This window comes from Coregonus lavaretus (genome assembly GCF_964263955.1).
Source record: "Coregonus lavaretus genome assembly, chromosome: 27".
In the NCBI taxonomy this organism is placed as follows: domain Eukaryota; kingdom Metazoa; phylum Chordata; class Actinopteri; order Salmoniformes; family Salmonidae; genus Coregonus; species Coregonus lavaretus.
In genome coordinates, this window is record NC_140014.1 from 29987104 (window position 1) to 30009384 (window position 22281).

A 22281-nucleotide genomic window follows, 5' to 3' on the forward strand; every position below is an offset into this window, starting at 1 on the left:
CAAATGTCTCTCCTTGAAGATTCTGTCCTTTAACTTATTAACCTCTAAAAGTCTAAGCCGTATATGGAATTGTTTTAAGATGGTCATACCAAGGATCATTTAGCTATTTTATTTGGAATTTTAGGACCTCTTTTGGTATAAAGATAAAATGATTTGATAAAATATTGAATTTGGCCATTACTACTATAGCCCATAGAAACACATTGAATAACACATTCTTAAATGGCAAAAAAGACCGTAAAAAGAAAAGAAATGTATCATAAGGTTTTGAAGTGTCTGGCCTATATCTAGGAGATCTAAGAAAGCTCAGGAAATGTTTTGTTTTTTTGGACACCTATTTAACCCTTATTTTTGTTGGCCATTCATTTGTATGGGTTACCTTCAGATGAGTCCTGTGACACTTGTGGGGGTCGTAGCGCAAAACTGAGAACACCATCGTGAGATTCTCCCCTTTCCACAGTGGGGTGATATTAGTTTGTAGCCCAAACGGTTCGGACACTACAGACAGAAGTTGGCACATCGGCGTTACTGACTTCAGACGAGTCCCGTGGGACCGCTAGGCCATCTTCCACCGCAGATGCGGAAGGCTGACACAGGCAGATGCGGTGGATTGAGATGCAGCCCATGCAAAAAAACATATCTCTAGCTTAAACTGACAGATTTTTTTATTTTGTTACTTCAATTCAATAGACCTGTAAGGATTAATGCACACCCTCACCCTATCTCTTCTTCTCTGACATTTAATTACCCCATTCTGATAATTGCCAGGCCTATGATTTGATGATGACTCATCTAATTTTAGATCAAAAGATACAGCCCACGTTTCATCGTGTTCTACCAGATACCAGAAGGAGATCACTATCCAGGCAGTTCAGTGGCTGAATGGATTGGTGCGAACCCCCCACTGTTAATTTGACAGTACCCCTCATCCCCCTCCATCCTGTATCAGATGGTGACACGTTAGCTTGAAACTATTGGCTGTCCTCAAAGTCTAGCAATGATCCTGAGCTGAGCATGCTTCCCTTCCCAGCCAACCCTCTCTACCGCTCACTGCTGCCTACACTCTAGGAACCACTTACAGCCGAGAGAGAGACTGGGATCACCATAGCAACACATATCTTTTTTGGGAACCATGTTACTCTATGATTATGTGTGTTACGTTTCATGAGGACTTCTCTCCCAAGCCGAGCGGTTGGTCGTCGAGAACGTCTGCTTTCACAGTGAGAGAGCGAGAGACCGTGGGTTGCCAAGCAACAGCAGGCCCATGCTGGGATGACGGGGATTTGAAAAGGCACGTGGGAGTTTGTGGAGAGAGGGAAAGAGAGCGGGAGAATATCTATCTGCTGTTGTACAGGGCCCTCCGCTCACAAAGCCACAGCATCGATTGATTTCTCCCCCCACCCCACCCCACCCCCTCGCAGTGATATATAGGGAAGTGTGTATGTGTGTCCCAGCTTCCAGTGTTGTAGAGTCAGACCAACTTGACTTCCTCCTTCTCAGAAGTGATGCTTATGCAATGGGACTTGTTTTAATATGCTAAACCCCAGTCATCATTCTTCAACATACTGCAAAGGCTTCAAGATGGCTTCACACAGTTGGCCAATTAGGGAAGAAGTAGACAACCATGGATGAGCATTTCTCTGCCGTGCATGTGTTCACTGGAGCTGAGCTGTGCTGTAGAGTGGTGGGGAACAGAGCGCGGTGACAGGTGCGTGGGAGGAGGAGAAGAGGGGGAGGAGAGAGGCTCAGCGTAGCCCACGCCTCCTGGCCCCTCTGGCAGACAAGCCGCACATTGCCTGCCATCATTTCAGCTTCCCTGTTTAAGGCACACTAGCACTCACAAACCAAACCCAGGGAAAGAATTCAGAGCTGACAAGCAGATATGCTCCTGTAGGTTATTGTGCAAGATTTCGACCCAAAGCTAACCCTAACACTACCATTTCCTTCACTGGGGGCTAAAAGGGGACCTGTCCCATTTCTTTTACTGGGGGCTAGGAGGGCATCTGTCCCATTTCCTTTACTGGGGGCTAGGAGGGGATCTGTCCCATTTCCTTTATTGGGGGCTAAAAGGGGACCTGTCCCATTTCCTTTACTGGGGGCTAGGAGGAGACCTGTCCCATTTCCATTACTGTGGGCTAGGAGGAGACCTGTCCCATTTCCTTTACTGGGGGCTAAGTGGAGACCTGTCCCATTTCCTTTACTGGGGGCTAAGAGGAGATCTGTCCCATTTCCTTTACTGGGGGCTAGGAAGGGAACTGTCCCATTTCACGGGATCTGTAGGCCTCCCACTTCTATCCTCCAACTCAATCCCACCCCCACATCCTCTCATCCCCTCCAGTCCATGGTGCTTGGGTGACAGCATGCTCAGAAGACAGCAGAATCCTACACTGAGCCTAGCCGAAACTGACTGTGATTACGCCAATCAGATGCACCCGAATTGGCTTTCAGCGCCGCTGGAGGAGACTTCATGGACTACTGCCTCCCTCATCTGCTTCCCTCTCTCTCTCCCTCTCTCTTTGCCTCTCTCACTTACTCATCTGCCTCCCTCCCGCTGTCCCTCTGCCTCTCTCCATTCTTTCGCTTCCCCCTACCTCCCTCTGCCTTCCTCTTCATCTGCCCAACATTAACCCAGCCAAGGAGATGAAACAGTCATCCACAATGACAGAGGCGCTTTGTTTAAAAAACAACACAACTAATAGGCACCAAACACAGTGAAAGATGCAGTCAGAGAAATGAAAGGGTTGAGAGGGTTTAGTTCTTGTTCTGGCCTGGGAGAGGTAGAGGTAGGGAAGCTTACTGTTGACAGGACCTCCCTAAGACCTGGACAGTGTCTTAAATGGCACCCTAATCCCTATAAAGTGCAGTAATTCTAACCAGAGCCCTGGTCAAAAGTAATGCACTATAAAGGGAATAAGGTGCCCTTTGGAACGCAGATCTGCTCACCCTGGTGTGTCACCTCTCAGTGGTTATGGGTGAATGACTCTGTCACTGTCTCCCTCCCTTTCTAACACCACCCTGCTGAAATATGGCACTTGATACCATTGGCTCCTGAATGAACTCTGTGCTGTGTGTGTGTGTACGTGACAGTGTGATTCGAGGGCCTATTTAATTAATAAATGATTGAAGGTTGCGATCCCTTAACTCCCCTCTCATATTCGAGCCGATGGAGCGCACTGGACAATTAAAGCTCTCTCTCTGTCTCTCCTTTCTATCTCCTCTCTCTCCTGGATGTGAGTCGCAGGCAGCGGCCCATGCTAAATCATTATGTAAAGATCTCTGTGTGTTGGTGTCCAGCGGAGCAGAAGAGCATGGTGCATGGTGGGGGGAGGATGGAATAACCATCTTTCTGCTGCTTGACACTGCCAATTCTCCTAATGACGATACATACAGTATATAGACTAGGCCTATACTGTATATGCAGTGTGTATGAGTGTGAATGTGCTTGTGGTAGGAGGGTTTATTTTCAAATAAAATAAAATAGTATTCGTCACATGCTTCGTAAACAACCGGTGTGGACTAATAGTGAAATTCTTACTTATGGGCCCTTCCCAACAATGCAGAGAGAAATAAAATAGAGAAAGAATAGAAAAGTAAAATGATGAAAGTAATAATAGATACACAATGAGTAACTATAACGTTGCTATATGCAAGGGCACCAGTAGCGAGTCGATGTGCAGGGCTACGAGGTCATTGAGGTAGACATGTACATATAACTAGGAATAAAGTGACAGATAGTAAACAGTAGCGTATGTGATGAGTCAAAAAAGGGCAAAAAGGGGCAATGCAGATAGTTAACCAAATAGCTACCTGGACTATTTCACTAAGTACTTAGCAGTTTTAGGGCTTAGGAGTAGAAGCTGTTCAGGGTCCTGTTGGTTGCAGACTTCAAATCAAATCAAATCAAATTTTATTGGCCACATGCGCCGAATACAACAGGTGCAGACATTACAGTGAAATGCTTACAGTGGGGGAAAAAAGTATTTAGTCAGCCACCAATTGTGCAAGTTCTCCCACTTAAAAAGATGAGAGAGGCCTGTAATTTTCATCATAGGTACACGTCAACTATGACAGACAAAATGAGAAAGAAAATCCCAAAAATCACATTGTAGGATTTTTTATTAATTTATTTGCAAATTATGGTGGAAAATAAGTATTTGGTCAATAACAAAAGTTTCTCAATACTTTGTTATATACTCTTTGTTGGCAATGACACAGGTCAAACGTTTTCTGTAAGTCTTCACAAGGTTTTCACACACTGTTACTGGTATTTTGGCCCATTCCTCCATGCAGATCTCCTCTAGAGCAGTGATGTTTTGGGGCTGTCGCTGGGCAACACGGACTTTCAACTCCCTCCAAAGATTTTCTATGGGGTTGAGATCTGGAGACTGGCTAGGCCACTCCAGGACCTTGAAATGCTTCTTACGAAGCCACTCCTTCATTGCCCAGGTGTGTTTGGGATCATTGTCATGCTGAAAGACCCAGCCACGTTTCATCTTCAATGCCCTTGCTGATGGAAGGAGGTTTTCACTCAAAATCTCACGATACATGGCCCCATTCATTCTTTCCTTTACACGGATCAGTCGTCCTGGTCCCTTTGCAGAAAAACAACCCCAAAGCATGATGTTTCCACCCCCATGCTTCACAGTAGGTATGGTGTTCTTTGGATGCAACTCAGCATTCTTTGTCCTCCAAACACGACGAGTTGAGTTTTTACCAAAAAGTTCTATTTTGGTTTCATCTGACCATATGACATTCTCCCAATCCTCTTCTGGATCATCCAAATGCACTCTAGCAAACTTCAGACGGGCCTGGACATGTACTGGCTTAAGCAGGGGGACACGTCTGGCACTGCAGGATTTGAGTCCCTGGCGGCGTAGTGTGTTACTGATGGTAGGCTTTGTTACTTTGGTCCCAGCTCTCTGCAGATCATTCACTAGGTCCCCCCGTGTGGTTCTGGGATTTTTGCTCACCGTTCTTGTGATCATTTTGACCCCACGGGGTGAGATCTTGCGTGGAGCCCCAGATCGAGGGAGATTATCAGTGGTCTTGTATGTCTTCCATTTCCTAATAATTGCTCCCACTGTTGATTTCTTCAAACCAAGCTCCTTACCTATTGCAGATTCAGTCTTCCCAGCCTGGTGCAGGTCTACAATTTTCTTTCTGGTGTCCTTTGACAGCTCTTTGGTCTTGGCCATAGTGGAGTTTGGAGTGTGACTGTTTGAGGTTGTGGACAGGTGTCTTTTATACTGATAACAAGTTCAAACAGGTGCCATTAATACAGGTAACGAGTGGAGGACAGAGGAGCCTCTTAAAGAAGAAGTTACAGGTCTGTGAGAGCCAGAAATCTTGCTTGTTTGTAGGTGACCAAATACTTATTTTCCACCATAATTTGCAAATAAATTCATAAAAAATCCTACAATGTGATTTTCTGGAATTTTTTTTCTCAATTTCTGTCATAGTTGATGTGTACCTATTATGAAAATTACAGGCCTCTCTCATCTTTTTAAGTGGGAGAACTTGCACAATTGGTGGCTGACTAAATACTTTTTTCCCCCACTGTACTTACAGCCCTTAACCAACAGTGCATTTATTTTTAATAAAAAAGTAGAATAAAACAAAAAAGTGTTGAGAAAAAAAGAGCAGAAGTAAAATAAAATAACAGTAGGGAGGCTATATATACAGGGGGGTACCGGTGCAGAGTCAATGTGCGGGGGCACCGGCTAGTTGAGGTAGTTGAAGTAATATGTACATGTGGGTAGAGTTAAAGTGACTATGCATAAATAATTAACAGAGTAGCAGCAGCGTAAAAAGATGGGGTGGGGGGGGGGGGCAGTGCAAATAGTCCAGGTAGCCATGATTAGCTGTTCAGGAGTCTTATGGCTTGGGGGTAGAAGCTGTTGAGAAGTCTTTCGGACCTAGACTTGGCACTCCTGTACCGCTTGCCGTGCGGTAGCAGAGAGAACAGTCTATGACTAGGGTGGCTGGAGTCTTTGACAATTTTGAGGGCCTTCCTCTGACACCGCCTGGTATAGAGGTCCTGGATGGCAGGAAGCTTGGCCCCAGTGATGTACTGGGCCGTACGCATTACCCTCTGTAGTGCCTTACGGTCGGAGGCCAAGCAGTTGCCATACCAGGCGGTGATGCAACCAGTCAGGATGCTCTCGATGGTGCAGCTGTATAATCTTTTGAGGATCTGAGGACCCATGCCAAATATTTTCAGTCTCCTGAGGGGGAATAGGCTTTGTCGTGCCCTCTTCACGACTGTCTTTGTGTGTTTGGACCATGATAGTTTGTTGGTGATGTGGACACCAAGGAACTTGAAGCTCTCAACCTGTTCCACTACAGCCCTGTCGGTGAGAATGGGGGCATGCTCAGTCCTCTTTTTTTTCCCTGTAGTCCACAATCATCTCCTTTGTCTTGGTCACGTTGAGGGAGAGGTTGTTATCCTGGCACCACATGGCCAGGTCTCTGACCTCCTCCCTATAGGCTGTCTCATCGTTGTCGTGATCAGGCCTACCACTGTTGTGTCGTCGGCAAACTTAATGATGGTGTTGGAGTCGTGCCTGGCCATGCAGTCATGGGTGAACAGGGAGTACAGGAGGGGACTGAGCACGCACCCCTGAGGGGCCCCGTGTTGAGGATCAGTGTGGCAGATGTGTTGTTACCTATCCTTACCACCTGGGGGCGGCCCGTCAGGAAGTCCAGGATCCAGTTGCAGAGGGAGGTGTTTAGTCCCAGGATCCTTAGCTTAGTGATGAGCTTTGAGGGCACTATGGTGTTGAATGCTGAGCTGTAGTCAATGAATAGCATTCTCACGTAGGTGTTCCTCTTGTCCAGGTGGGAAAGGGCAGTGTGGAGTGCAATAGAGATTGCATCATCTGTGGATCTGTTGGGGCGGTATGCAAATTGGAGTGGGTCTAGGGTTTCTGGGATAATGGTGTTGATGTGAGCCATGACCAGCCTTTCAAAGCACTTCATGGCTACAGATGTCAGTGCTACGGGTCGATAGTCATTTAGGCTGGTAATCTTAGAGTACTTGGGCACGGGGACTATGGTGGTCTGTTTGAAACATGTTGGTATTACAGACTCAGTCAAGGACTCTCTCAACTTGGTGTGTCGGTACCGTTTGCCATGTGGTAGCAGAGAGAACAGTCTGACTTGGGTGGCTGGAGTCTTTGACAATTTTTAGGGCTTTCCTCTGACACCACCTGGTATAGAGGTCCTGAATGGCAGGGAGCTCAGCCCCAGTGATGTATGGATGTGAAGTAGTTGCCATACCAAGCGTTGATGCAGCCAGTCAAGATGCTCTTAATGGTGCAGCTGTATAACTTTTTGAGGATCTGAGGGCCCATGCCAAATCTTTTCAGCCTCCTGAGAGGGAAGAGGCATTGCCGTGCCCTCTTCACGACTTTGTTGGTGTGTTTGGACCATGATAGATCCTTAGTGATGTGGACACTCAGGAACTTGAAGCTCTCGACCCGATCCGCTACAGCCCTGTTGATGTGAATGGGGATGTGCTCTGCCCTCCGTTTCCTGTAGTCCACAATCAACTCCTTTGTCTTGCTGACATTGAGGGAGAGGTTGTTCGCCTGGCACCACACTTCCAGATCGCTGACCTCCTCCCTATAGGCTGCCTCATCGTCGTCGGTGATCAGGCCTACCACCATTGTGTCATCGGCAAACTTAATGACGTTGAAGTCGTGCGCGGCCACGCAGTTGTGGGTGAACAGGGAGTACAGGAAGGTACTAAGCACGCACCCCTGAGGGGCCCCTGTGTTGAGGGTCAGTGTGGCGGATGTGTTGTTGCCTGCCCACACCACCTGGGGGCGTCCCGTCAGGAAGTCCAGGATCCAGTTGCAGAGGGAGGTGTTCAGTCCCAGGGTCCTTAGCGTAGTGATGAGTTTGGAGGGCACTATGGTGTTGAACACTGAGCTGTAGTCAATGAACGGCATTCTCAAGTAGGTGTTCCTTTTGTCCAAGTGGGAAAGGGCAGTGTGGAGTGCAATAGAGATTGCGTCATCTGTGGATCTGTTGTGGCAGTATGCGATTTGGAGTGGGTCCAGGGTGTTTGGGATGATGGTGTTGATGTGAGCCATGACCAGCCTTTCAAAGCATTTCATGGCTACAGATGTGAGTGCATTTAGACACATTACCTTGGCGTTCTTGGGCACAGAGACTATGCTGGTCTGCTTGAAACATGTAGATATTACAGACTGGGTCAGGGAGAGGTTGAAAATGTCAGTGTTAGACACTTGCCAGCTGGTTAGTGCATGCTCTGAGTACACGTCCTGGTAATCCGTCTGGCCCTGCGGCCTTGTGAACGTTAACCTATTTAAAGGTCTTACTCACATTGGCTACGGAGAGCGTGATCACACAGTTGTCCGGAACAGCTGGTGCTCTTACGCATGGTTCAGTGTTGCTTGCCTCGAAGCGAGCATAGAAGGCATTTAGCTCATCTGGTAGGCTCGAGTCACTGGGCAGCTCGCGGCTGGGTTTCCCTTTGTAATCCATTATAGTTTGCAAGCCCTGCCACATCCGACGAGTGTCAGAGCCGGTGTAGTGAGATTCGATCTTAGTCATGTATTGACGCTTTGCCTGTTTGATAGTTCATCGGAGGGCATAGCGGGATTTCTTATAAGCGTCCAGGTTAGTGTCCCGCTCCTTCAAAGCGGAAGCTCTAGCCTTTGCATCTCTGTTTGTGGAGTAAAAGTGATCAAGTTTTTTCGCCTCTAGTTGCACAGGTGACATGCTGGTAGAAATAAGGTAAGACGTGTTTCAGTTTTCCTGCATTTAAGTCATCAGCCACTAGGAGCGCTGCCTCTGGATGAGCATTTTCTTGTTTGCTTATGGCCTTATACAGCTCGATGAGTTTGGTCTTAGTGCCAGCATCGGTTTGTGGTGGTAAATAGACAGCCACAAAAAATTATAGATAAACTGTTGGTATATAGTATGGTCTACAGCTTATGAGGTATTCTAACTCAGGCGAGCAGAACTTCAAGACTTCCTTAATATTAGAGATTGTGCACCAGCTGTTGTTTAAAAAGAGACACACACCACCCCCAGGAGCTTACCCGAAGCTGCCTGTTCTGTCCTGCAGATACATAAAAAAATCAGCTAGAATATTATCCATGTCCTTGTTCAGACATGTTTCAGAGAAACATAGGATATAACAGTTCTTCAGGTCCAGTTGATAAGATAGTCTCGAATGGAGCTAGTCCAGTTTGTTCTCCAGTGATTGTACATTCGCCAATAGAACAGAGGGTAGAGGCGGTTTATTTACTCGCCACTGTAGTTTAATCAGGGTAGCTCAGTTGGTAGAGCATGGCGCTTGCAACGCCAGGGTTGTGGGTTCGATTCCCACGGGGGGCCAGTATGAAAATGACTAAAATGTATCCACACCTCGGCCTCTATAGTGCTATCTCTTTCTCTTCCAAGTGTCAGGGATTAGGGCCTGGTCTGGGGTGAGCAGTATGTCCTGCACGCCGACTCATTGAAGTAGAAATCTTCATCTTCATCCGCTGTTCTGATGTCCAGAAGCTCCTTTCGGTCATAGGAAACGATGGCGGAAACATTATGTACAAAAGAAAGTTACGATCAGAGCAAAAAAAACAAGACAAATAGCAGAATTGGTCAGGAGCCGTCAAATGGCCGCTATACATTCCAGCAATATTCGTATCTTTTAATTTTCAAATTTTTGTCCAAATGCAACAGTGAGATCTTCAAGCTCATTACGAAACACATTGAATATTCATATATGATATCAATGAGTTCTTTCTGAAAAGGTAATATGAGATTAGATGTTGAGCTGGATTGAAAACATGTTCAAAGAGTGGAAGAGAAAGAGACTACTTACTACCCTAAAGATCAGTTCACCAATAAAAACACGTGAGTGCCATTCATGTCCAGTGACTCTACTCTTATGATAACTAGACCTTTTCAGCATCCACAGTGACATTGTTTCCAGTGACACCAGGCACTGCCCTTCCAGTCTCCAAAGTGCCCTTTTCGCTGGTAGAATCATTTCCCCGCCAAAGTATTATTATTTTTAGAAATGTTTGGTCGTTATTGTTCTGAACCCACTGCCCGTAAGTCGTCGTTACATTCTCATCTATGCTTCAGAACCAAAAAGTTGTGCATCTTGATTGTTGACCAATGACCAGTCGTCAGCATTGGCGCGCAAAGGCGGGCGCGCATATCCAGATTAGTGACCAGAAATAACTTGTTTCATTTCCTTCAGTTTCACCTGGTAAAAACAGAGTAGGCCTATGTTTATCATCCATATACAATACAGGATAGCATTCTACTACTGAGTCCTCTTTGACAGAACAATAGGCAACCTGGCAATTTTAATTGATAATTGTCATAATTTCAGATAGGCTTAGTTTGGGTGCCTACTGGCTATATTTCTAAAAAGATAAGCCGCTGTAACATCGCACTGCCTTCAATATTATGGAATGAAGATTATTACGATATTTGTGAGAAAGAACAGGGCTACCCGGCTGGCAACGAGCATCTATGCAGGCAAGGTTCCCTCCCAAATGATGGTGAGGTGTAAACAGAACATCCTTCCATCCGATCCTGCAACCTCCGCTACAAGTAGGCCAAACCAACTTGATCATACTGAGCAAGATCTCAGAATAGTATAACCATCCAAATCAAATCAAATGTTATTGGTCACATACACAAATTTAGCAGATGTTATTGCGGGTGTAGCGAAATGCTTGTGTTCCTAGCTCCAACAGTGCAGTAGTATCTAAAAATTCACAACAATAAACAAATCTAAAAGTAAATGAATGGAATTAAGAAATATATAAATATTAGACCTCACATACACACACACACATACTGTGTGGCAGAGAGCCAGCCACTTGGTTCCCACTATATGGCCAAGCTGCAAAGCCCAGACCACACACACACACACTAACACCCAATGTGGGAAGTGGAAAACAATGGTTGTTGTGTGGTGGACAAACACATAGCGGCAGCCAAGTAATTATAACCAACAGAGACAGAGTATTTAGAGATACTATATAATACGTGTAAAGAGAGTCAGTCAGTCCAGGAAAGGCTGCTGCTTAGATTCCAGTGGAAGGAGGCGGGGCCTGTTGGATGAGTGAAAGCCCACCTCCCTCCCAGAGTTAAATTAAACCTGGTGGAGAGACATCAATATTTTACATGTAGGGTAGAGGTGCGCAGTGCAGTGTGGGCAGTAAGGGGAGAGGAGTGTGTGTGTGTGTGTGTGTGTGTGTGTGAGCAGCAGTGCACAGTCAACAAGATCGCACGGTTTGACTTCGGTATTCAACGTTTTCCCGTGGGGATTTTTTTTTCCGACGGTTCATGTAATTGAGAAGACATAAAGGTGCCATAATGTATTTTTTCGCAAACATCCTTAAAAGTATTTAACAGTAATCCAAGAAGTTATCATCTAGTTTTTCAAAAGTATCTGTAATCTGATGACAATATTTCTGCTGGTAACGTAACTGATTACAGTTACAGTTTTTTTGTAATCAGATTACAGTCAAGGATTAGTCTTGTATCACAGCTGCAGGATATGTTGTAAGAGCTACAACACACAAAATGCCAGCTGTCGGCCAAATATTTAACACTGCAAAACACAGCAAGCTTTTACTGTATATACTGCAACAAAACACTTGCAGGCTGTTTTATACAGGACATTTACTACGCACATTAAGTGGCTAAAACAACTGCAAGCTATTTTATAGACACAGCACATTTACTGAGCAACTTCAGTTCATATGTTGGCCACAAAATAAGTGCAAGCTATCAACAAATGTGGTAGAACAAAACCTCTGAGCCTTACATGCAGAAACCCATCCCTTATGGCCATACACCAGGCCTAACTGTATGTATCATCCATTATTTACACCATGTAAACTAGGACAAACAGGGTACACTCAGTCTTCCTTTTCTAGTTCATCAACTCAGTCTCACTCATACTGCATCTCTGATTAACAAATTGCTTGTAGCTAGCCTGAGCCGAGCTGCTAGGGGCAACATGGCTAAGGTCATTCTCCTTTTCTAGCTTGTAAACTCCATAGTTCAACAGTCTCCCTCATACTGAATTATGTATCTGATAAACAAATTAGCTACTCAGAGCCGACTTGAGAGGGGGCAAGACTTTGCTGGGGTTGCAGAGTACGGTACGATAGTGATCCTCAGTGGAGAGTAGCAGATTCATTATTTAATTTCTCTCTCCTCACAATAAGAAGGACTGAAGAGGCTCAGGGGAAATGAAAGGGATCCTGCTCCAGAGACAGAGGAGACAGAGGTTACAGGGTCATCCTATTTCCCTATTCTCATAACTGTCCACTACTGTAGCTGTCTGGCTGTCTGTTTCTGACACCGCCCAACTCTTTGACCTCTGAACACGGGTTCCCTCTCTTGTCAGCCAACGCATGCACACACACACACGCACATCACTGCCGCACTGCATGACTTCATGTTATGAGGAGATTGGGAGGGAGGGAAGGAGGTAGGGTGGAGCAGCCCACACGCATGTAGACTAACTGATCATAGATCAGGGAGAGAGAGAGAGAGAGAGAGAAGGTGGATTTCAGGAATACCAGCTCAGCTTTATTTAACGCCACCTGCTCCACCTGCCACGCCCCTGCCCCCCTATGACCACACCAAAATGGGTCATCCCGATGAGGGAAACTAGGGTTAGGGTTAGGTTGTAGCTTCTGGAAGACATGATACATCGCGTACTTCATGTAAGTTGTACCTAACTAGGGTAGGGACATTGTTATGCCATTCTAGGGTTAGGGTTAGCTTCGTGTCCACACCCGGCTCAACCCTAACCCTAGAATGGTATTACAATGTCCCTACACTAGCTAGGTACAACTTACATGACGTATCAAGTCTTCCAGAAGCTGTAGTACCTGTATTGAGCAGGCCAGCCATGTAGGCAGCCATGTTTTAAAGGGACGTCAGAGTACTGTTGAGCAGTGGAGCATCAGAGTCTCGGTCTCTCTGCTCAGCTTTGTTCCTTTTTCTCTCTACTCTAGTTTGTCTTTTTTTGTTGTTGCTCTCTCTCCTTTCTCTCCAGCTCGGCTCTGCTCTGCTTTGATAGGATTCCCTTGCCGCCCTCCCTACCCTCCCTTCCCCTCCTCCCTACCCTCCCTTCCCCTCCTCCCTACCCTCCCCCCTCTCCTCCCTCCCCCTACTCCTCCATCTGCTCATCCCCTCCACTGTCCCACGGCGTCCATCCGGGTTAGGCACAAGGGCTTGCGATGCTCTGCATCAACAATCCTACATATGCCTGGAGAGGGGTCCCACACCCAGCAGATGTTGGATCAGATAGGGCTCAGATGGGGCTCAGATGGGTCCATCCAAAAACCACACAGATAGCCATAGACTACAGGACAAGAAAGAACCCCAAGGCCCCCGTCATAATCACTGACCAACCAATAACCCTGAGAGATTCTTTCAAATTCCTCTGTACTTACATCAGCGACTCGTTGAAATGGGACATCAACTCCAACCACATCATCAAGAAGGCCCAGCAGACACCGTACTTTTTAAGACAACTGAAAAGTAAAGTACAGGGTTAAAATGCCACCAACACTGGTTGCGTGGCAATAAAGTGTCTTGTATCTTGTAACATAGATGAGTGTCAGTGTCCTTAACTCACTTCTACAATAATAAAACATGTCTGTTGACATCTGACCGCAATATACAAGTGTTTATGACAAGCACAGGCGTACCACACAATCCCGCAGCCCCCGCATATATCTTGCATGGTTTTGTTTTACCTACCAATTGATGGGCCATATGAACATGTAATGAAAATGTAATGAACAATTCATTGCCTCTGACACATACAGTAAATTTGCTTGCACTGCAGAAAGAAGAGCGACTGAAGCTACAGGAAAAGACTGTGAAGCTACATGAAAAGACTGTGAAGCTACAGGAAAAGACTGTGAAGCTACAGGAAAATACTGTGAAACTAAAGGAAAAGACTGAAGCTACAGGAAAAGACTGTGAAGCTACAAGAAAAGACTGTGAAGCTACAGGAAAATACTAGCTACAGGAAAAGACTGTGAACCTACAGGAAAAGACTGTGAAGCTAAAGGAAAAGACTGAAGCTACAGGAAAAGACTGTGAAGCTACAGGAAAAGACTGTGAAGCTACAGGAAAAGACCAAACATACAGTACATATATCCAGTACATCTCAATGTCTGTCATCAGTCTCCAGAGGTGGGAGGGCAAGGAAGTATGTGACTATAAGCGGATGCAGGGTTGGTTGGTGTGAAAACTTAATGGCCCCCAGGCCTGTGCTCAGGGGGAAACATGAAACCTGGGCCTGGTTGTCAGGGCTGCGGCACACACGCACACACACACAGACTCTCCCCCACCCCCCTCACAAACACAGACTCCCCCCACAGGCTCCCTCCCCAGGCCAGGTTAGGGCAGTGTGTGTAGCCCAGGAGGCTGTGGCCCCAGCTTGATCCTGCCTCCCTGATGAGGCTGCATCCCAGTTGGAGGTGGACCAGCCAGCGGGGCCACAGCAGGGGCCGTCACGTCAATGGACGTCAGGTCAGCACCGTCACACACAACGTGCTAATCCCCCGATGACAGAGGCAGCGACTGCCGGGGCCAGGTCCCTCACCGCAGGTCCAGGGGCCATGAACTCTGGGGCCTGGGGGATCTACTGTCACACATATGCACACGTACACACACACACACACACACACACACACACACCACACACACTAACAAAGTGGTTCCCAACTGAGGGGTAGGCAGGGGATCGCCCCCCAAAAAAGGAACTCAGTCCTGCTTTCAACTTACTCTTGAAAGTTGTAATAGTAGAATGCAGTTTTCCTATTGTCATGTCAGTCATGCCAGACCTTAGAGAGCTATTTATAACTTGTCAGAAATGTCCAGATCAATTAGCCCATGTCAGCTAATGTTTTTTAGCTAGTTTTTTTAGCCCATAGATTTTGTTGTAATGTTTGAGTCACTCAAATATCACATGAAATGTATAGAATTGCAAGAAAATGAGCTTTAAAATTGCAAAATGTTCTCTGCACCCCATGACAAAATGTGTAGAATTGCAAGAAATAAGTCTTAAACCTGCAAAATGTTATCTTCGCAAACAAGAGGAGTGTGAACAGTTTGTTATGAACAGTGCTTGTGCCCATAGAAATAGACGTGTATATTCCCTAATGCTGGAAGGGGGGTCTGAGTGAAAAAGTTTGGGAACCCCTGCACTAACATACACACAGGTGCACACGTATGCACACACACGCATATGCATACATACAAGCACACAGTATGCCTGCAGTGTTTATCTTCCGCTGCTCATAAAATGCAGTAATCTAAACAAGGGGCAACACATGTCCCCTACTAGCACACGCAAACACTGCTCTGTGGTCAATAGGGAACAATATCTATTATCACCTAAAAGAAGAGGCTGCCAACTCAGGTGGACATTTTCTAAACGAGATAACTGTCATTTACTGGTAATTAAATTGGCCTAATAATTAACCTGCTTTTCATGTTAACGTTCATTCTGAGAAAAGTATAGTTGTCCATCCGGGAGTGATGTTGCTAGGCAACCACTTTGTCAAATATCTTAGAAAGCAGCACTTAAGGGAGGTGAGAGAGAGAAAGAGAGAGAGAGAGAGAGGGAGGGAGAGAGAAATAAATAATATATATATATATAGAGAGCGAGAGCGAGAGCGAGAGCGAGAGAGCGAGAGAGAGAATAGAGGTCTCTCATGGATACTCCTGGTTTTGCGGCTAGCTGCTCTGAGAAGCCCAGATAGAAAATGTATATTAATACCTGGCTCAGCTCTATTCTTAGTTCACCTCTGGCTTCACACAGAGATTATATTAGAGCCTGGCTTTTGTTCTCCCAAAACCCACAAACTGTCCATCTGTTGTTAGCTAGCTCATCTCTCCACCATTTCACAGGCCAAAAATCATAAAACACATTTGCTCTGTAGAAGTCTATCCTTTGATTGCTAAGTGTGTATATTTCAGTCTACATGCAAGTCTAAATACTTGTTTGTTTATATTTCATATTGGTTTTATCCATATCACTAACTAGGATAGGGACATTGTAATACCAGTATTGATGGCAGTAGTGAAACTTTGAGGCATCCGTCCAATACTGCTACACTGCAGTGACCCCAGGCAGAGATTAAGCACATTGTACACATGCACGTGCGCACACTCACGCATGTGCCTATTCTCCTGCATGCGCAGGCACGCATGCACACACTATTTTGGCCATTGAGACATTTACTCAAAGGCTGTATGGGGTTCCCAGGAGAGAACATATTGATCAGAAATTCCCTTTCAACACAGTGATGGGATCTGAGCAGTAGGCTATCAGTGACACACAGTAATAGAACCGCTATGGCTGAGCTGGTGCTATGGCTGAGCTCTCTCACACACACACACACACACAGTCTGCTCCTCATGAAGATAAACTGTACAAGGCCATTTCCCTGTTGAACAATTTTGTGAAGACAGTTAATATTACAAGTCCAAGACGACGTCCCTTTGATTGTCACTCAATTACAGTACATAGGGAGCTTTAGAATCAAAGAAAAGAGAGAGGGAGAAGAGGGGGGGGGAAGAGAGGGGGTGCAGCCTCTGACTGTGGGAATATTTCAGCAGCTTGAAGATTGATTCCATAATTGTGTCAGGACATTGATCATGTTTTATTTAGTGAAGCCTGCAGGCAATGCTCTCTGTGATGGTGAGCACACACACAGACAGCAAATCAATTACTTTGATGACTTTCACAAGGACATCACTTGTTTCGACAGACAGGATCTCAATGTCTTTAATACAGCTTGACACAGAACATCACCATAAAACAGAAAGTAGCTTCTTGTACGCTAGATAAAATCCCTTGATGTAAGACAGCCTACTGTCAGTGTCAAGGGCAGGTTTAGCTTTTGTGTGATCAAATCTAGTTTATTTTCAGCAGCCAGGATGTGTTGTTGCTGTGATCTGATCATTAGTGTGTTTTTGAGGGGGTAGTAGAAACAGAAAGAGGCTGCCATGGAGTGATCACGAGACAGCGGCCAAGTCCCCCGAGCTGCCCACTCTGTATCCCAGGGTGCCCCTGGCACTTCCAACACAGCACCAACACATGCCAAAACATACTAGGCCTCTCCAGCCCCTCTCTCCATGCAGACCTGGCTCTCTGAGATCACCAACAAGCAAACAGAGGAGGACCAATGTAGAGGAGGGGTGGTGGTGAGTTTCTCCATATATACAGATGGGAATTCCCAAGATGGTACACATACAGAACACACCATCTCAATACAAGGCCCTGGTACACACACACCCACAGAAGATCCAGGAATTTATGTATAGCTCTGACATTCCACAAACATCACGATGAGAGGATATTCAGAGCCATATATAGAGTTATACAGTACATTATGACTGTGGATATACCATGGCCCTGTGTGTGACATATTTCAATGTGATTTCATCAGTCTTTCATGACAGATTTCTCCATTCAGGGTAATTGGAACAGACTTCTCTCTTTCTAAGTATCTGTAATGAACGTATTCCAGAGGGTTTGTATGTAGAGCAGCCTATCACTGTGCACCGCTAACCCAGTTCACTACAGTATAGCCATGGAGCAATGTGATTGGACTAGGGTTTTGTTTTGTGTGCCACTGCCACAGTGTGGAACGCTGTGATTGGCTGGCAAACTCACGAGACTGAGCTGTGGTGCACCAGTAAACAGTCCAGGACTACAGGAAATCACTGTGATTGGTTGAGATGTAATGCAGCAGAACGTGGAAGGGCTGTGATTGGTAGGTAAGCAGTTCAGATAGAGAGGTAGTTGGCATGTGCCCAGGTCAGGGACAGATGATGGAGGGAATGATGTGTTTGTGTGTTAGTACGCGTGTGTGCATGCGTACAGTGGGGAAAAAAAGTATTTAGTCAGCCACCAATTGTGCAAGTTCTCCCACTTAAAAAGATGAGAGAGGCCTGTCATTTTCATCATAGGTACACGTCAACTATGACAGACAAATTGAGGAAAAATAATCCAGAAAATCACATTGTAGGATTTTTTATGAATTTATTTGCAAATTATGGTGGAAAATAAGTATTTGGTCACCTACAAACAAGCAAGATTTCTGGCTCTCACAGACCTGTAACGTCTTCTTTAAGAGGCTCCTCTGTCCTCCACTCGTTACCTGTATTAATGGCACCTGTTTGAACTTGTTATCAGTATAAAAGACACCTGTCCACAACCTCAAACAGTCACACTCCAAACTCCACTATGGCCAAGACCAAAGAGCTGTCAAAGGGCACCAGAAACAACATTGTAGACCTGTACCAGGCTGGGAAGACTGAATCTGCAATAGGTAAGCAGCTTGGTTTGAAGAAATCAACTGTGGGAGCAATTATTAGGAAATGGAAGACATACAAGACCACTGATAATCTCCCTCGATCTGGGGCTCCACACAAGATCTCACCCCGTGGGGTCAAAATGATCACAAGAACGGTGAGCAAAAATCCCAGAACCACACGGGGGGACCTAGTGAATGACCTGCAGAGAGCTGGGACCAAAGTAACAAAGCCTACCATCAGTAACACACTACGCCGCCAGGGACTCAAATCCTGCAGTGCAAGACGTGTCCCCCTGCTTAAGCCAGTACATGTCCAGGCCCGTCTGAAGTTTGCTAGAGTGCATTTGGATGATCCAGAAGAGGATTGGGAGAATGTCATATGGTCAGATGATATATGGTCAAAATATAACTTTTTGGTAAAAACTCAACTCGTCGTGTTTGGAGGACAAAGAATGCTGAGTTGCATCCAAAGAACACCATACCTACTGTGAAGCATGGGGGTGGAAACATCATGCTTTGGGGTTGTTTTTCTGCAAAGGGACCAGGACGACTGATCCGTGTAAAGGAAAGAATGAATGGGGCCATGTATCGTGAGATTTTGAGTGAAAACCTCCTTCCAACAGCAAGGGCATTGAAGATGAAACGTGGCTGGGTCTTTCAGCATGACAATGATCCCAAACACACCGCCCGGGCAACGAAGGAGTGGCTTCGTAAGAAGCATTTCAAGGTCCTGGAGTGGCCTAGCCAGTCTCCAGATCTCAACCCCATAGAACATCTTTGGAGGGAGTTGAAAGTCTGTGTTGCCCAGCGACAGCCCCAAAACATCACTGCTCTAGAGGAGATCTGCATGGAGGAATGGGCCAAAATACCAGCAACAGTGTGTGAAAACCTTGTGAAGACTTACAGAAAACGTTTGACCTGTGTCATTGCCAACAAAGGGTATATAACAAAGTATTGAGAAACTTTTGTTATTGACCAAATACTTATTTTCCACCATAATTTGCAAATAAATAAATTAAAAATCCTACAATGTGATTTTCTGGATTTTTTTTCCCTCATTTTGTCTGTCATAGTTGACGTGTACCTATGATGAAAATTACAGGCCTCTCTCATCTTGTTAAGTGGGAGAACTTGCACAATTGGTGGCTGACTAAATACTTTTTTCCCCCACTGTATATGTGTGTGTGCGTGCGTATGTTGCGCATGCGTCCGTGTGTGTAATTGGCTGTGCGGCTGGAGGAGACCGCCATGCCGCATTAGCGCTGGTCCAGCAGGGAGGCAAGGAGTGAAGGAGGCAGGCAGGGAGGGAGGGGGAGAGTGGCAGCTGACAGAAACGGATGAGCTAGCAGAAGTGATGTGGACTGGACTGCAGGGTGGGAAGAGTAGGGGTGTGTGTATGTTGCGGGGGTGGGGGTCAAGGGGTTGGAGGAGGGTAAGGTCGACGTGTCACTCACCATCCCTAGCAGCAGTGACCTGTGGGGATAGGAGGAGGTGAGCATTAGGGGTGGGGACTGCAGCAGAGCCTCTCATTCAGTCAGTCTCTCTCTCTTTCCTAACCTCTCCCCCCTCCCAGTCACTCTCTTTTTCTTTTTAACTCTCTCTCTCCTTCCCTGTGTGTTTCTAGGTTGTCCCGTGTAGCTCAGTTGGTAGAGCATGGCGCTTGCAACGCAAGGGTTGTGGGTTCGATTCCAACGTGGGGCCAGTATAAGAAAATACAAAATAAGGTCACTGCACACTAAGTCACTACTCTTATTTCCTACTTTCCTTCCTTAGAGAGAAATGAACAGATGAAAAAACAGGAGTGTCCAGCTCAACCACAGCTGCCTGTGTGAGTCTTCCTTATACCAGCCAGACTACAGCTGATGAGGGAACTATGAGAGACAGAGAAAGAGATCAAGAGAAAGAGAGAGAGCTAGCCAGCTCTGAACTGAACTGCATTCCAACCCTGGTATGTAGAAGAGGGAGATAGAGGAGGAAAAGGTTGAGGACAATAGGAGGAGGAGGGGTGGAGTGGAGGGAGGACTGAGCATTGCTGTGACAGACAGGGACATGGGTGTTTCTTCTCACCTAGCGAGACCAGCCAGTGAGGCGAGGAGACAGACTCGGTGGTGCTAAACTGGGATGCTACTATATGACCTGTCTGTATGGTTGAGGTTCCTGTTGTCTTGAGCCAGAACACTGATTCTATTTCAGAGTGTGAGTTGAGATGTCAGGTGACTGGTTTTGAAGTCCTACGTGACTCAGGGCAGACGGTGTATTGCACTTCTCTGTGCGTGTCGCCATCTCAGATTTAGAGCAAACAGCCTGGCGTTGGGGTCTCCCAGGGGCCTTGGCACTGTAATAACGCTGCTGTCCTCACCATCACCGCAGCACTCTCTCTCTCTCTCTTTCAATGTTTTTAATAATTTGCTCAATCACTTCTATAAATGTTCAATTACAGAACACAGCCCCGTCATTCCCCTGAGCAGAGTAGAGCATGGCGGAGAACTCTCATTTTGTTTAAGGCAGGTCTGTTGTGCATTAAATTATCCCCTTCCCTCCCTCCCTCTCCTCCTTTCTCCTTCATTCCTCCCTCCTTTCTCCTGTAATTTATTTTCCTCCTCTGTTGGTGTTTTCTGGAGGTGTTTCCACACCTCACTCCTTTATATTTGTTTGAGTTTTGAACTCCTGGAATGCCAATATGTGTTTTTATTTTAAAGAACTTAGAACAAGGTGCACACACACACACACACACACACACAGGCACACACACAAACCAGCAACAAGGCAGGGAGACCCGGAACTCTTCCAATATTCATGAATTGCGATGAAGCTTCTCTTCCTGAGATGAAAAAGTAGAGAAAAGATGAGGGGAAACTAAAGAAGAGAGAGGGAAGACAAGAAACTCACCCTGCCGTTATCTTCTAACACTATCCCCATTCTGGACCTACTGACTGTTCTTTTCCAGACATTTCTCTTGTCTTTCTAGTAGAGAACAGATTACAGAATGGCTGCCACTATATCCCCCCCACACATAGCCCTAGTCTTCTTACTCCAGCAACACATCACAACACTGAAGCCCTGGAAATGTCTTGCATCACTAGATGTTACTGTATCAATAGAAACAAGTGGTGTAGTGCTTTCTGATGTATTTCAAATGGCAAGGTATTCTGATGATAGAGTGAATTGTTTCTATTGTCTGATACATACCTGTGTGTCTGACACATACCTAATCACATTACAGTGTATGTGACATTACATGACATTACTGTATTTATTCCAAATCACTTTTTATTGACATCACTATACAGTTTGTCCAGTTGTTTCATACAGGGTTGTGTGCTATAGGCCCACAGACAGACGGGCTCTGTCTCAATGCTGCCGTTGGTTGGACCATATTAAACCAGAGGCCTGGGGCATACTGGCCATTCACAAAGGGACATGCCATGCAGGCTCCTATTGTGGTTGCTAGGTAGATTCTGCATTCAGAGAGGTTCTACAGCAGGCTAAAACAATTTTTATAAACTGGGTGGTTCGTGCCCTGAATGCTGATTGGCTGAAAGACGTGGTATATGAGACCGTATACCGGGTATGACAAAACTTTTATTTTTACTGTTCTAATTACATTTGTAACCAGTTTATAATAGCAATAAGGTACCTCGGGGGTTTGTGGTATATGGCCAATATACTGCGGCTAAGGGCTGTATCCAGGCACTCCGTGTTGCGTCATGCGTAAGAACAGCCCTTAGCCGTGGTATATTGCCCATATACCACACCCCCTCAAGCCTCATTGCTTAAATATATTACCCTATATCTGAACTGAAACAGTAAAATCCTCTCCACTTTATATTTCAAGTACAACCTACTCAAAGATAATAATTAACATGTATATTGCATCTCAGTAACATAATTCACTGTAAACTATCATTTAAATGTCTAAAATAATACA